Below are 11,056 nucleotides of genomic sequence, written 5' to 3' on the forward strand. Positions count from 1 at the left end.
CAGTTTATATACCAAATATGTATTAAATGTATTGCAGTCATGTCCACACTGTTCAGTTTTGTTTCTGTTTCCAATGAACTTGCAAATGTTTCTTCAATTGTGGCAATTTGGGAGTTGTACTATCACAGTTGCCTTGGACCCGTGAGAGCTATCAGAATACTCAGGAACCAATTAGCCTCTTGAGACATTGAAATTATGTCTCAAAAAAATTATTTGCTCAAACCCCAAATATGCATGGGGAAAAGCACACGTCCTTGAAGAATGACATACTGACTGACTTGCTACTTATTTACTGCAAGCGGGCTACACCAGTGAAAAATTGACGTCACTCACATCTGCCTGACCTGCGTATTGGATAGGTAGCTATCTAGCCTAGCCACTGTGCTTTCAGCAATTCCTCCTACTAGCTAAGTTAGTATTAGTAATAATAGTCCTTAGCAAAGTAGCTAATGTTTTATGTAACGAAGTCGTTTGAAACTCAATGGTTTTAGTTGCACCGTAGGTGGGTACAATTGCGTACTGTAATGTTAACGTTACTTGCCTAGGCTAATTTAGTGTTCTGTGTTCCGCTAGCTACAGATCAAACATTAGCGCGGTTACATCCTATGCAAAACACTAACGTTGATAGCTACGTGGCAAACGTGGTGCATGCGCTGGTGGCCAAATGTCACCATTTAGTATTGGTTGGTTTCAGTAATAATGACAGTATGTATATCTTGTAGCTCAAGTGTTGATTTTCTTTTACCAAGACCATGTGCAGGTGGGACAATGTTGGTGAGGTTCCGAAGCCAACACATCCGGTCTTCAGTGGCCCATTGGATTTTTATCCAGTGAACTAGTACGACAGTTCACGTCATGGGAAGGTAGGCTCTGCCGACTGAGTAGAAGACCAATACATGTTTTGGCAAAATGTAGCAACTCACATCTTGCTCAACCTTTTAATTACTATGCGGTGGTCGTCAGTCATGTAAATATCGCTATTATATAGATTAGTCCGTGTATTTAACCATACTGAGGTTTCTCTTCTTAAAGGATCAGTTTATCATGCTTCCCAGCCTCCTGGCACTTCAGCCTGTCTCCCCTGGTTCTACCCAGTGTCCCACTACCTTCATTCAGGCAGCTGCTCTTCTTTGGTCTGCTGGTGGGACTGCTAGGACTGATTTACCTATTGCTGGTAACAGGAAAGGGCCAGGACAGCTGGAACAGAAAGGATAACTATTTCCACAGGTGAGACACTTGTACCACATTAGAATATATACATTTGTCCCCCAGTTGTTTGTAGAGGACACATGCAGTGTATGCCTTTTATTTATATTGATACAAAGTACATTTTTGCCTGAATTTGGCCTAAAATGTTCAACTTTTCACCAAGACACTTGGCGAGGGTCACAGATGTGGAGGCCACAGCCACTAGCAATCACAACCTAAACTATGGTCTGGTGGTGGACATTTACATTTAAGTCATTTAGCAGACGCTCTTATCCAGAGCGACTTACAAATTGGTGCATTCACCTTATGACATCCAGTGGAACAGTAGTGCATCTAAATCTTTTAAGGGGGGTGAGAGGGATTACTTTATCCTATCCTAGGTATTCCTTAAAGAGGACTGCGGCAGTAGTGGCTCCAGGGTGTTTGTGTACTGTTGGCCCAGGCACAATGGTAATCCCCATGACCTGCTTGACATCCGACAGATGAGAGATCAGCACAGGAAGCCAGTGGTCATGATGATCAAACCAGGTGAGTCATACCAGATTGCTGATGACTGGTGTGCTGCTGGGAATAGCCACATGCACACATTCTCACTGTTCTTTCATAATGTAGAAGACATTGGCTTCTAGTTGACATTGGGCTCCTAAGTGGAGCAGCGGTCTAAGGCAGTGCATCTTACTGCAAAAGGCGACACTTCAGTCCCTGTTTTGAATCTAGGCTGAATCACATTCGGACATGATTCGGAGTCCCATAGGGCGGTGCACAATTAGCCCAGCGTCATCCGGGTTTGGCCGGGTAGGCTGTCATTGTAAATAAGAATTTGTTCTTAACTGACTTGCCTAGTTAAATTCAATTAAAAAAACATGTTTTTTTTAAATAGTTAAATGAACTCATCTGTTCCATCCTAGAAAGACTGAGCCATGGTCATGACTTTCTGGTGTTCTTTAAAAAAAAAAAGGTATCTCGGCACTAGCAAAAACACCAGAGAAGGCCAGTGATTACATCCACCCCCTGCTGAGCTTTGCTGCCCGGCACATTCCTAAACACAAGCACCAGGAGACCCCTCTGTACATCTTGTGCACAGCTGGAATGAGGGTGCTGCCTGACAGGTACAGTTACCCACCACACCTGAGAGTATTTCTCATCTTGAGATGGAAGTTGTCATGTTTTTTTACGGCACTATGATGATGCTGAAATTGGCTTGTATACTTTTTTCAGTCAACAGGAGGCACTTCTTGAGGATCTACGGACTGACATCCCTGTCCGTTTCAACTTCCTCTTCTCTGATTCCCATGTGGAGGTCATTTCTGGCAAGCAGGAAGGTGAGCTAACCCGTTTTATAGAAGCTGGCAAGCTAAACACTGACCATTCTGATGGAGAATGTCATCATGCCCAGTGTTGAAAATTTGTAACATAACAGTAGAAATTCTGGAATATGTGACCGGGCTCTACAGTGTTACCATTATGCGGCTAAATATTTTGCTGTGTGACCTCAAATTGTAATTTAGGAGCACCAGTGCGTTTAGAAAAATGTAAGAATTCTAGCTTTATTAGCTCAAATATTTTTCATTGTGCCCCTACATTTTTCAACTGAGGGGTAGACATGCTCCTTGTAAATGTATTTTTATTTATTTTTAAGTCAGCATTAGAGCCCTGTATGAATTGTCCTTTCTTGTTTGGACAGGTGTGTATGCATGGATTGGAATCAACTTTGTCCTTGGAAAGTTTAATCGTGTGGATAGTGGTAAGTATACTAACTAAAGAACTTTCCTTAAGAGACCGGCTTATATTCACGTTGAAGACTTAAAGAACAGGGCTCCGGGCAGCCGAGCGGAAATGGAGGAAAACTCGCCTCCCTGCGGACCTGGCATCCTTTCACTCCCTCCTCTCTACATTTTCCTCCTCTGTCTCTGCTGCTAAAGCCACTTTCTACCACTCTAAATTCCAAGCATCTGCCTCTAACCCTAGGAAGCTCTTTGCCACCTTCTCCTCCCTCCTGAATCCTCCTCCCCCTCCCCCCCCTCCTCCCTCTCTGCAGATGACTTCGTCAACCATTTTGAAAAGAAGGTCGACGACATCCGATCCTCGTTTGCTAAGTCAAACGACACCGCTGGTTCTGCTCACACTGCCCTACCCTGTGCTCTGACCTCTTTCTCCCTCTCTCTCCAGATGAAATCTCGCGTCTTGTGACGGCCGGCCGCCCAACAACCTGCCCGCTTGACCCTATTCCCTCCTCTCTTCTCCAGACCATTTCGGAGACCTTCTCCCTTACCTCACCTCGCTCATCAACTCATCCCTGACCGCTGGCTACGTCCCTTCTGTCTTCAAGAGAGCGAGAGTTGCACCCTTCTGAAAAAAACCTACACTCGATCCCTCCGATGTCAACAACTACAGACCAGTATCCCTTCTTTCTTTTCTCTCCAAAACTCTTGAACGTGCCGTCCTGGGCCAGCTCTCCGCTATCTCTCTCAGAATGACCTTCTTGATCCAAATCAGTCAGGTTTCAAGACTAGTCATTCAACTGAGACTGCTCTTCTCTGTATCACGGAGGCCCTCCGCACTGCTAAAGCTAACTCTCTCTCCTCTGCTCTCATCCTTCTAGACCTATCGGCTGCCTTCGATACTGTGAACCATCAGATCCTCCTCTCCATCCTCTCCGAGTTGGGCATCTCCGGCGCGGCCCACGCTTGGATTGCGTCCTACCTGACAGGTCGCTCCTACCAGGTGGCGTGGCGAGAATCTGTCTCCTCACCACGCGCTCTCACCACTGGCGTCCCCAGGGCTCTGTTCTAGGCCCTCTCCTATTCTCGCTATACACCAAGTCACTTGGCTCTGTCATAACCTCACATGGTCTCTCCTATCATTGCTATGCAGACGACACACAATTAATCTTCTCCTTTCCCCCTTCTGATGACCAGGTGGCGAATCGCATCTCTGCATGTCTGGCAGACATATCAGTGTGGATGACGGATCACCACCTCAAGCTGAACCTCAGCAAGACGGAGCTGCTCTTCCTCCCGGGAAGGACTGCCCATTCCATGATCTCGCCATCACGGTTGACAACTCCATTGTGTCCTCCTCCCAGAGCGCTAAGAACCTTGGCGTGATCCTGGACAACACCCTGTCGTTCTCAACTAACATCAAGGCGGTGGCCCGTTCTTGTAGGTTCATGCTCTACAACATCCGCAGAGTACGACCCTGCCTCACACAGGAGGCAGCGCAGGTCCTAATCCAGGCACTTGTCATCTCCCGTCTGGATTACTGCAACTCGCTGTTGGCTGGGCTCCCTGCCTGTGCCATTAAACCCCTACAACTCATCCAGAACGCCGCAGCCCGTCTGGTGTTCAACCTTCCCAAGTTCTCTCACGTCACCCCGCTCCTCCGCTCTCTCCACTGGCTTCCAGTTGAAGCTCGCATCCGCTACAAGACCATGGTGCTTGCCTACGGAGCTGTGAGGGGAACGGCACCTCAGTACCTCCAGGCTCTGATCAGGCCCTACACCCAAACAAGGGCACTGCGTTCATCCACCTCTGGCCTGCTCGCCTCCCTACCACTGAGGAAGTACAGTTCCCGCGCAGCCCAGTCAAAACTGTTCGCTGCTCTGGCCCCCCAATGGTGGAACAAACTCCCTCACGACGCCAGGACAGCGGAGTCAATCACCACCTTCCGGAGACACCTGAAACCCCACCTCTTTCAGGAATATCTAGGATAGGATAAAGTAATCCTTCTCACCCCCCCCTTAAAAGATTTAGATGCACTATTGTAAAGTGGCTGTTCCACTGGATGTCTTAAGGTGAACGCACCAATTTGTAAGTCGCTCTGGATAAGAGCGTCTGCTAAATGACTTAAATGTAATGTAAATGTAAAAGACTTGAATTTCCTCTTTCCCTTGTTTTACTTACCTCTGACACTCCTCTGTCTCCCTTTCCCTTCTTCAATGGGACCTTCTGCTCTTCTATCCTTCCTATAGAGAGGGATGCAGTAGTAGAGGTGCAGGTACCAGTAGGTGACCAGCAGGAGGCGCTGGTGAGGACACGGACCGCCGCTGTTCTGGACATGGGTGGCGTCTCTACACAGATAGCATACGAAGTGCCCAAAACTGTAAGCTTTGCTTCTCCACAAAAGGTTATTATAAACAACAATTTCACTTTTTTGTGGTATCTTTTTGGGGTTTTGTCACTCACCTATTTTCTCTTCAGCCCCACCACTCATTCCCCTGGTTAAACCTGTAAACATCATGTTTGTCCTCTGGAGATGAAGTCCTCTCCATTCAGAGTGGACTATTGAAGGTCTGCTGTAAAAATAAGCCTGCTGCATGGCTTCATAACAGGATTTGGGCTTTAGAATTAGAATACTAGCCACAATGTGTTACTTCGAAACTTGAATGAAGATCAAAGATAATGCATGAGAGCCATCATGCAAAACATCCATGACCGGTTTATGTCTATGGTTTTTAATTTACTCTGACAATTTGCATGCTTACCTTCTCTTTTTCATTGTTTTTGCTCTCCACTGAACGTAATTCACCTGGAGCTTTTGCATGTGGAACTGTCTAGGTCCAAGTTTCTTTAAGTAAATGGTTTTTAAAGTGCATTCTGAAAGTGTTCAGACCCCTTAAATTTTCCCACATTTTATGTTAGTCTTATTCTAAAATTGATTAAATTATTTTTTCCCTCATCAATCTACACACAATACCCCATAATGACAAAACAAAAACAGGTTTAGACATTTTAGCAAATTATATAAACTGAAATATCACTTTACCTAAGTAATTCAGACACTTTACTCAGTACTTTGTTGAAGCACCTTTGGCAGTGATTACAGCCTTGAGTCTTCTTGGGTATGACGCTACAAGCTTGGCACACCTGTATTTGGGGAGTTTCTCCAATTCTTCTCTGCAGATTCTCTCAAGCTCAGTCAGGTTGGATGGGGAGCGTTGCTGCACAGCTATTTTCAGGTTTCTCCAGAGATGTTCGATCGGCTTCAAGTCCTGGCTCTGGCTGGGCCATTGAAGGACAGTCAGACTTGTCCTGAATCCACACCTGCATTGTCTTGGCTGTGTGCTTAGGATTGTTGTCCTATTGGAGGTGAACCTTCATCCCATTCTGAGGTCCCGAGTGATCTGGGACAGGTTTTTATCCCGGATATCTTTGTACTTTACTCTGTTCATCTTTCACTTGATCCTGACTAATCTCCCAGTCCCTGCCGCTGAAAAATATCCCCAAGCATGATGCTGCCACCACCTTTCTTCACCGTAGGGGATCGTGCCAGGTTTCCTCCAGACATGACGCTTGGCATTCAGGCCAAAGAGTTCAATCTTGGTTTCATCAGACCAGAGAATCTTGTTTCTCATGGTCTGAGAGTCCTTTAGGTGCCTTTTGGCAAACTCCAAGCAGGCTGTCATGTGCCTTTAACTGAGGAGTGGCTTCCGTCTGGCCACTCTACCATAAAGGCCTGATTCGTGGAGTGCTGCAGAGATGGTTGTCCTTCTGGAGGTTTCTCCCATCTCCACAGAGGAACTCTAGAACTCTGTCAGAGTAACCATCGGTTCTTGGTCATGTTTTTGCTTTGTCATTTATGGGGAATTGTGTGTAGATTGAGGGCAACATTTTACTTAATCCATTTTAGAATAAGGCTGTAACGTAACAAAATGTGGAAAAGTCAAGGGGTCTGAATACTTTTTCGATTGCACTGTATATATGTAGCATTAATCAATGTTTGATATTAGTGTAGACTTAGATAATAGAGAATCATTTCCTGTCTGATATTGAATGTTATTATTTTTTGTAGGAGGAAGTGGCCAAAAATTTGCTTGCAGAGTTCAACCTGGGTTGCGATGCCCACCGGACAGACCATGTCTACCGGGTGTATGTGTCCACCTTCCTGGGCTTTGGAGGAAATGCTGCTCGACAAAGATACGAGGAGAGCATTGTCATGAACACTCTCACTAAAAACAAGTAAGACCCTTCAACACTTGCTAATTATGATACTGATAAAGAGTGTACTAGTTTGACATTATTCAGTGCTGCTGTTGCTTGCCTTTATGGAGAGCTCATGTGAGTTGGTTTGTCCAGGCTCCTGGGTCAACATGTAGGTGAGACAGGAGAGTCCCCCCTCCTGGACCCATGCCTACCCTCAGACCTGCAGGATGAGGTGGGGCCAGCCACACAGAAACTCCACCTGCTTTGCACGGGGGATTTTGATCACTGTAGACAGCTGCTTCAGCCCTTCCTCAACCACACCAATGAGACTCACTCCTCCCTCAATGGCATCTACCAGCCTCCCATTGACTACCCCAACAGCCAGTTCTATGGTTTCTCTTTGAGTTCTACTACTGCACAGAGGATGTGTTGCGCATGGGCGGGGATTTTAACTCCTCAAAGTATGCCAGTGCTGCCAAGGTGTGCCCTTACCACAGCAAAGCAGCATCTCTTCAGTGTAAATGGCAGTCCTCTAACTGCATGTAAAATGCATGTATTTCACCAAAGATTAGGCTAATTGCAGTTAGTGTGGCTGTATTTACCAATTACTTTGCGCTTCATCTACAGAGTTACTGCGCCACCCAGTGGAGAACTCTGAAAGAGCGATTTGACTAAGGCTTGTATGGCTCTCACGCTGATGTTCACAGGCTCAAGTAAGTCCCACCACTGGCTCTGGCTATTTTAGTAAGACTTGAGTCCATTAATGATAAAGGGTTGTCAAGGAGATTTCATGTTAAGATTTATGCATTGTGTGCAGGTACCAGTGTTTTAAATCAGCCTGGATGTATGAGGTATTTCACACAGGCTTCTCCTTCCCTATGGACTACAAAAACCTGAGGACTGCCCTTTTAGTCTATGATAAAGAGGTACAATGGACTCTTGGAGCCATCCTTTACAGAACCCGTTTTTTGCCTTTGAGGTAAGAGAACTCTTGCTCTGTCACACTTTATTATGCTTGTACGTTGTGATAGCCAATATATTTTAGCTGATTAGGTTATGGAGACGTTGAAAAATAGTTAATGTTCTTCACTCACACTTTTACCTCTCCAAGGGATATTCAGCAGGAGAGTCTGAAAGGAGTCCACTCCCACTGGCGTCACAGCTTCTCCTTTGTCAACAACCACTACTTGTTCTTGGCCTGCTTCCTGGTTGTCCTCCTATCCATCCTGCTCTACTTGCTGCGCCTCCGACGTATCCACAGCTGTACCACACAACGCTGCAGCCCCTCTACTGTTAAGTGGCTAGAGGAGGGTCTCAGATCCCACCCACTCCCTATCACCCTTTAGACTTCACACCTGTCACTCCAAAATCAGCCTTTTCTTCCCCAGCTGGAATCCATTTGCCTGCACCTTTATGTTAAGGTCTTCATTTCTTAGCTGGAAATGACAAAGACTAGAACTTAGTTGGATTTTGAATGAGTCCAATGAACAGAGACGTCAGACAGCATTGGGATGAACTGGTGTGGGAGATATTTCATGTTGAGTTTGCACCATCCATGAAATTCTTTGTTAATGTATTTTTTTATGATATCAAAATATCAGCCTTATGTTTCTGGAAATGTGAACGAGGTACAAAAAGCGTAACTATCCTTGCCTGAAGTTTGTGAGGTCCCATCCGTACATGGTCCAGTTAGGCAGGCTTGTTCAAGCTTCCTGTAAGGTTCAAATGGCAGCTGCCTCACAACTTACCCTAATTAGTCATTCCTAAAACGGCATATTGTGAAAGAATGCCCCTAAACTGCTGTTTTTTCCAATGAAGGAGCACATTATTGAATGAATGTGACAAGACAATAGTAGGTTTATGAGGACGATGATGAAACGGTTGCTGTTTTACAGTACATATTTATAGATTCACTGTTCTTGAGTAGAGTTTCACTTATCTGTCACATTATCCTGATGCAATTTAATTTCAGTGTCTCTGTTTGCATTTTGGGTGCATGATCAGTGAATGTTTACTGGTTGTGGGGAGGAATATTGTGTGCACCTCTGTTCACCGTCAAAGTTTACTGCTCTGCTTGGCACCTGTCATACTTTGATTTACAGCTTATTTTTTACTTAGACTGCTGCGCCACAGAAGAAAACTAAGGTTATGCATCTCAGTGCAAGAGGCGTCACAATAGTACCTGGTTCAAATTCAGGCTGTATCAAATCCGGCTGTGATTGGGAGTCCCATAGGGCGGCACACAATTGGCCCAGCGATGTCCGGGTTTGGCCTGAGTAGGCCATCATGGTAAATAAGAATTTGTTCTTAACTGACTTGCCTAGTTAAATAAAAATATGCAGGTAACTACAGTGCCTTGCGAAAGTATTCGGCTCCCTTGAACTTTGCGACCTTTTGCCACATTTCAGGCTTCAAACATAAAGATATAAAACTGTATTTTTTTCTGAAGAATCAACAAGTGGGACACAATCATGAAGTGGAACAACATTTATTGGATATTTCAAACTTTTAAAGGGGATAGTTTATCAAAGCACATAACACATTTCACCACATGCTTCCTGAAGCATCTCCCACAAGTTGGATCGGCTTGATGAGCACTTCTTACGTGCCATACTGTCAAGCTGCTCCCACAACGGCTCAATAGGGTTGAGATCCGGTGACTGTGCTGGCCACTCCATTATAGACAGAATACCAGCTGATTGGTTCTTCCCTAAATGGTTCTTGCATAGTTTGGAGCTGTGCTTTGGGTCATTGTCCTGTTGTAGGAGGAAATTGGCTCCGATTAAGCGCCGTCCACAGGGTATGGCATCGTGTTGCAAAATGGAGTGATAGCCTTCCTTCTTCAAGATCCCTTTTACTCTGTACAAATCTCCCACTTTACCACCACAAAAGCACCCCCGGACCATCACATTGCCTCCACCATGATTGACAGATGGCGTCAAGCACTCCTCCAGCATCTATTTATTTTTTCTGCGTCTCACGAATGTTCTTTGTGATCCGAACACCTCAAACACGTTTTTTCCCCAATCTTCCTCTGTCCAGTGTCTGTGTCCTTTTGACCATCTTAATATTTTCTTTGCAACTCTGCTTAGAAGGCCAGCATCCCGGAGTTGCCTCTTCATTGTTGATGTTGAGATTGGTGTTTTGCGGGTACTATTTAATGAAGCTGCCAGTTGAGGACTTGTGAGGCATCTGCTTCTCAAACTACACACTCTAATGTACTTGTCTCCTTGCTCAGTTGTACACCGGGGCCACTCACTCCAGTGAGTTTTATTGCTTCTTTAATGAGAACAACAGTTTTCAGCTGTGCTAACATAATTGCAAAGGGGTTTTCTAATGATCAGTTAGCCTTTTACAATTCTAAACTTGGATTAGCTAACACAATGTGCCACTGGAATACAGGAGTGATGGTTGCTGATAATGGGCCTCTAAGCCTATGTAGATATTCCATAGAAAATATCTACATAGCCGCTTCCAGCTACAATTGTCAATGTTGTAAATGACTGTACACTGTAATTCTGATCAATTTAATGTTTATTTTATGGACAAAAAAATAGAAATGTCCTTGTTTTTGAAAGTTTGGACACAACTACTCATTCCAGGGTTTCTTTGTTTTACTATTTTCTACATTGTATGAAATAACACGTGGAATCATGTAACCAAAAAAGTAATAAACAAATTCTTCAAAAATTCTCTCAACCAGCTTCAACTGGAATGCTTTTCCAACAGTCTTGAAGGAGTTCCCACATGCTGAGCACTTGTTGGCTGTTTTTCCTTCACTCTTCTGTCCAACTTATCCCAAACCATCTCAATTGGGTTGAGGTTGGGTGATTGTGGAGGCCAGGTCATCTGATGCAATACTCCATCACTCTCTGTCTTGGTCAAATAGCCCTTACACAGCCTGGAGGTGTGTTGGGTCATTGTCC

General features: G+C 44.9%; 1 pseudogene; it reads left to right on the top strand.

Moving 5' to 3' along the window:
* The first annotated feature begins 324 nt into the window (after nucleotides 1-324).
* LOC115140015 (ectonucleoside triphosphate diphosphohydrolase 4-like) lies at nucleotides 325-10,829 on the top strand (annotated as a pseudogene).
* The last annotated feature ends 227 nt before the right edge of the window (nucleotides 10,830-11,056 follow it).

Source organism: Oncorhynchus nerka, linkage group LG13, assembly GCF_034236695.1.
Source record: "Oncorhynchus nerka isolate Pitt River linkage group LG13, Oner_Uvic_2.0, whole genome shotgun sequence".
Lineage (NCBI taxonomy): Eukaryota > Metazoa > Chordata > Actinopteri > Salmoniformes > Salmonidae > Oncorhynchus > Oncorhynchus nerka.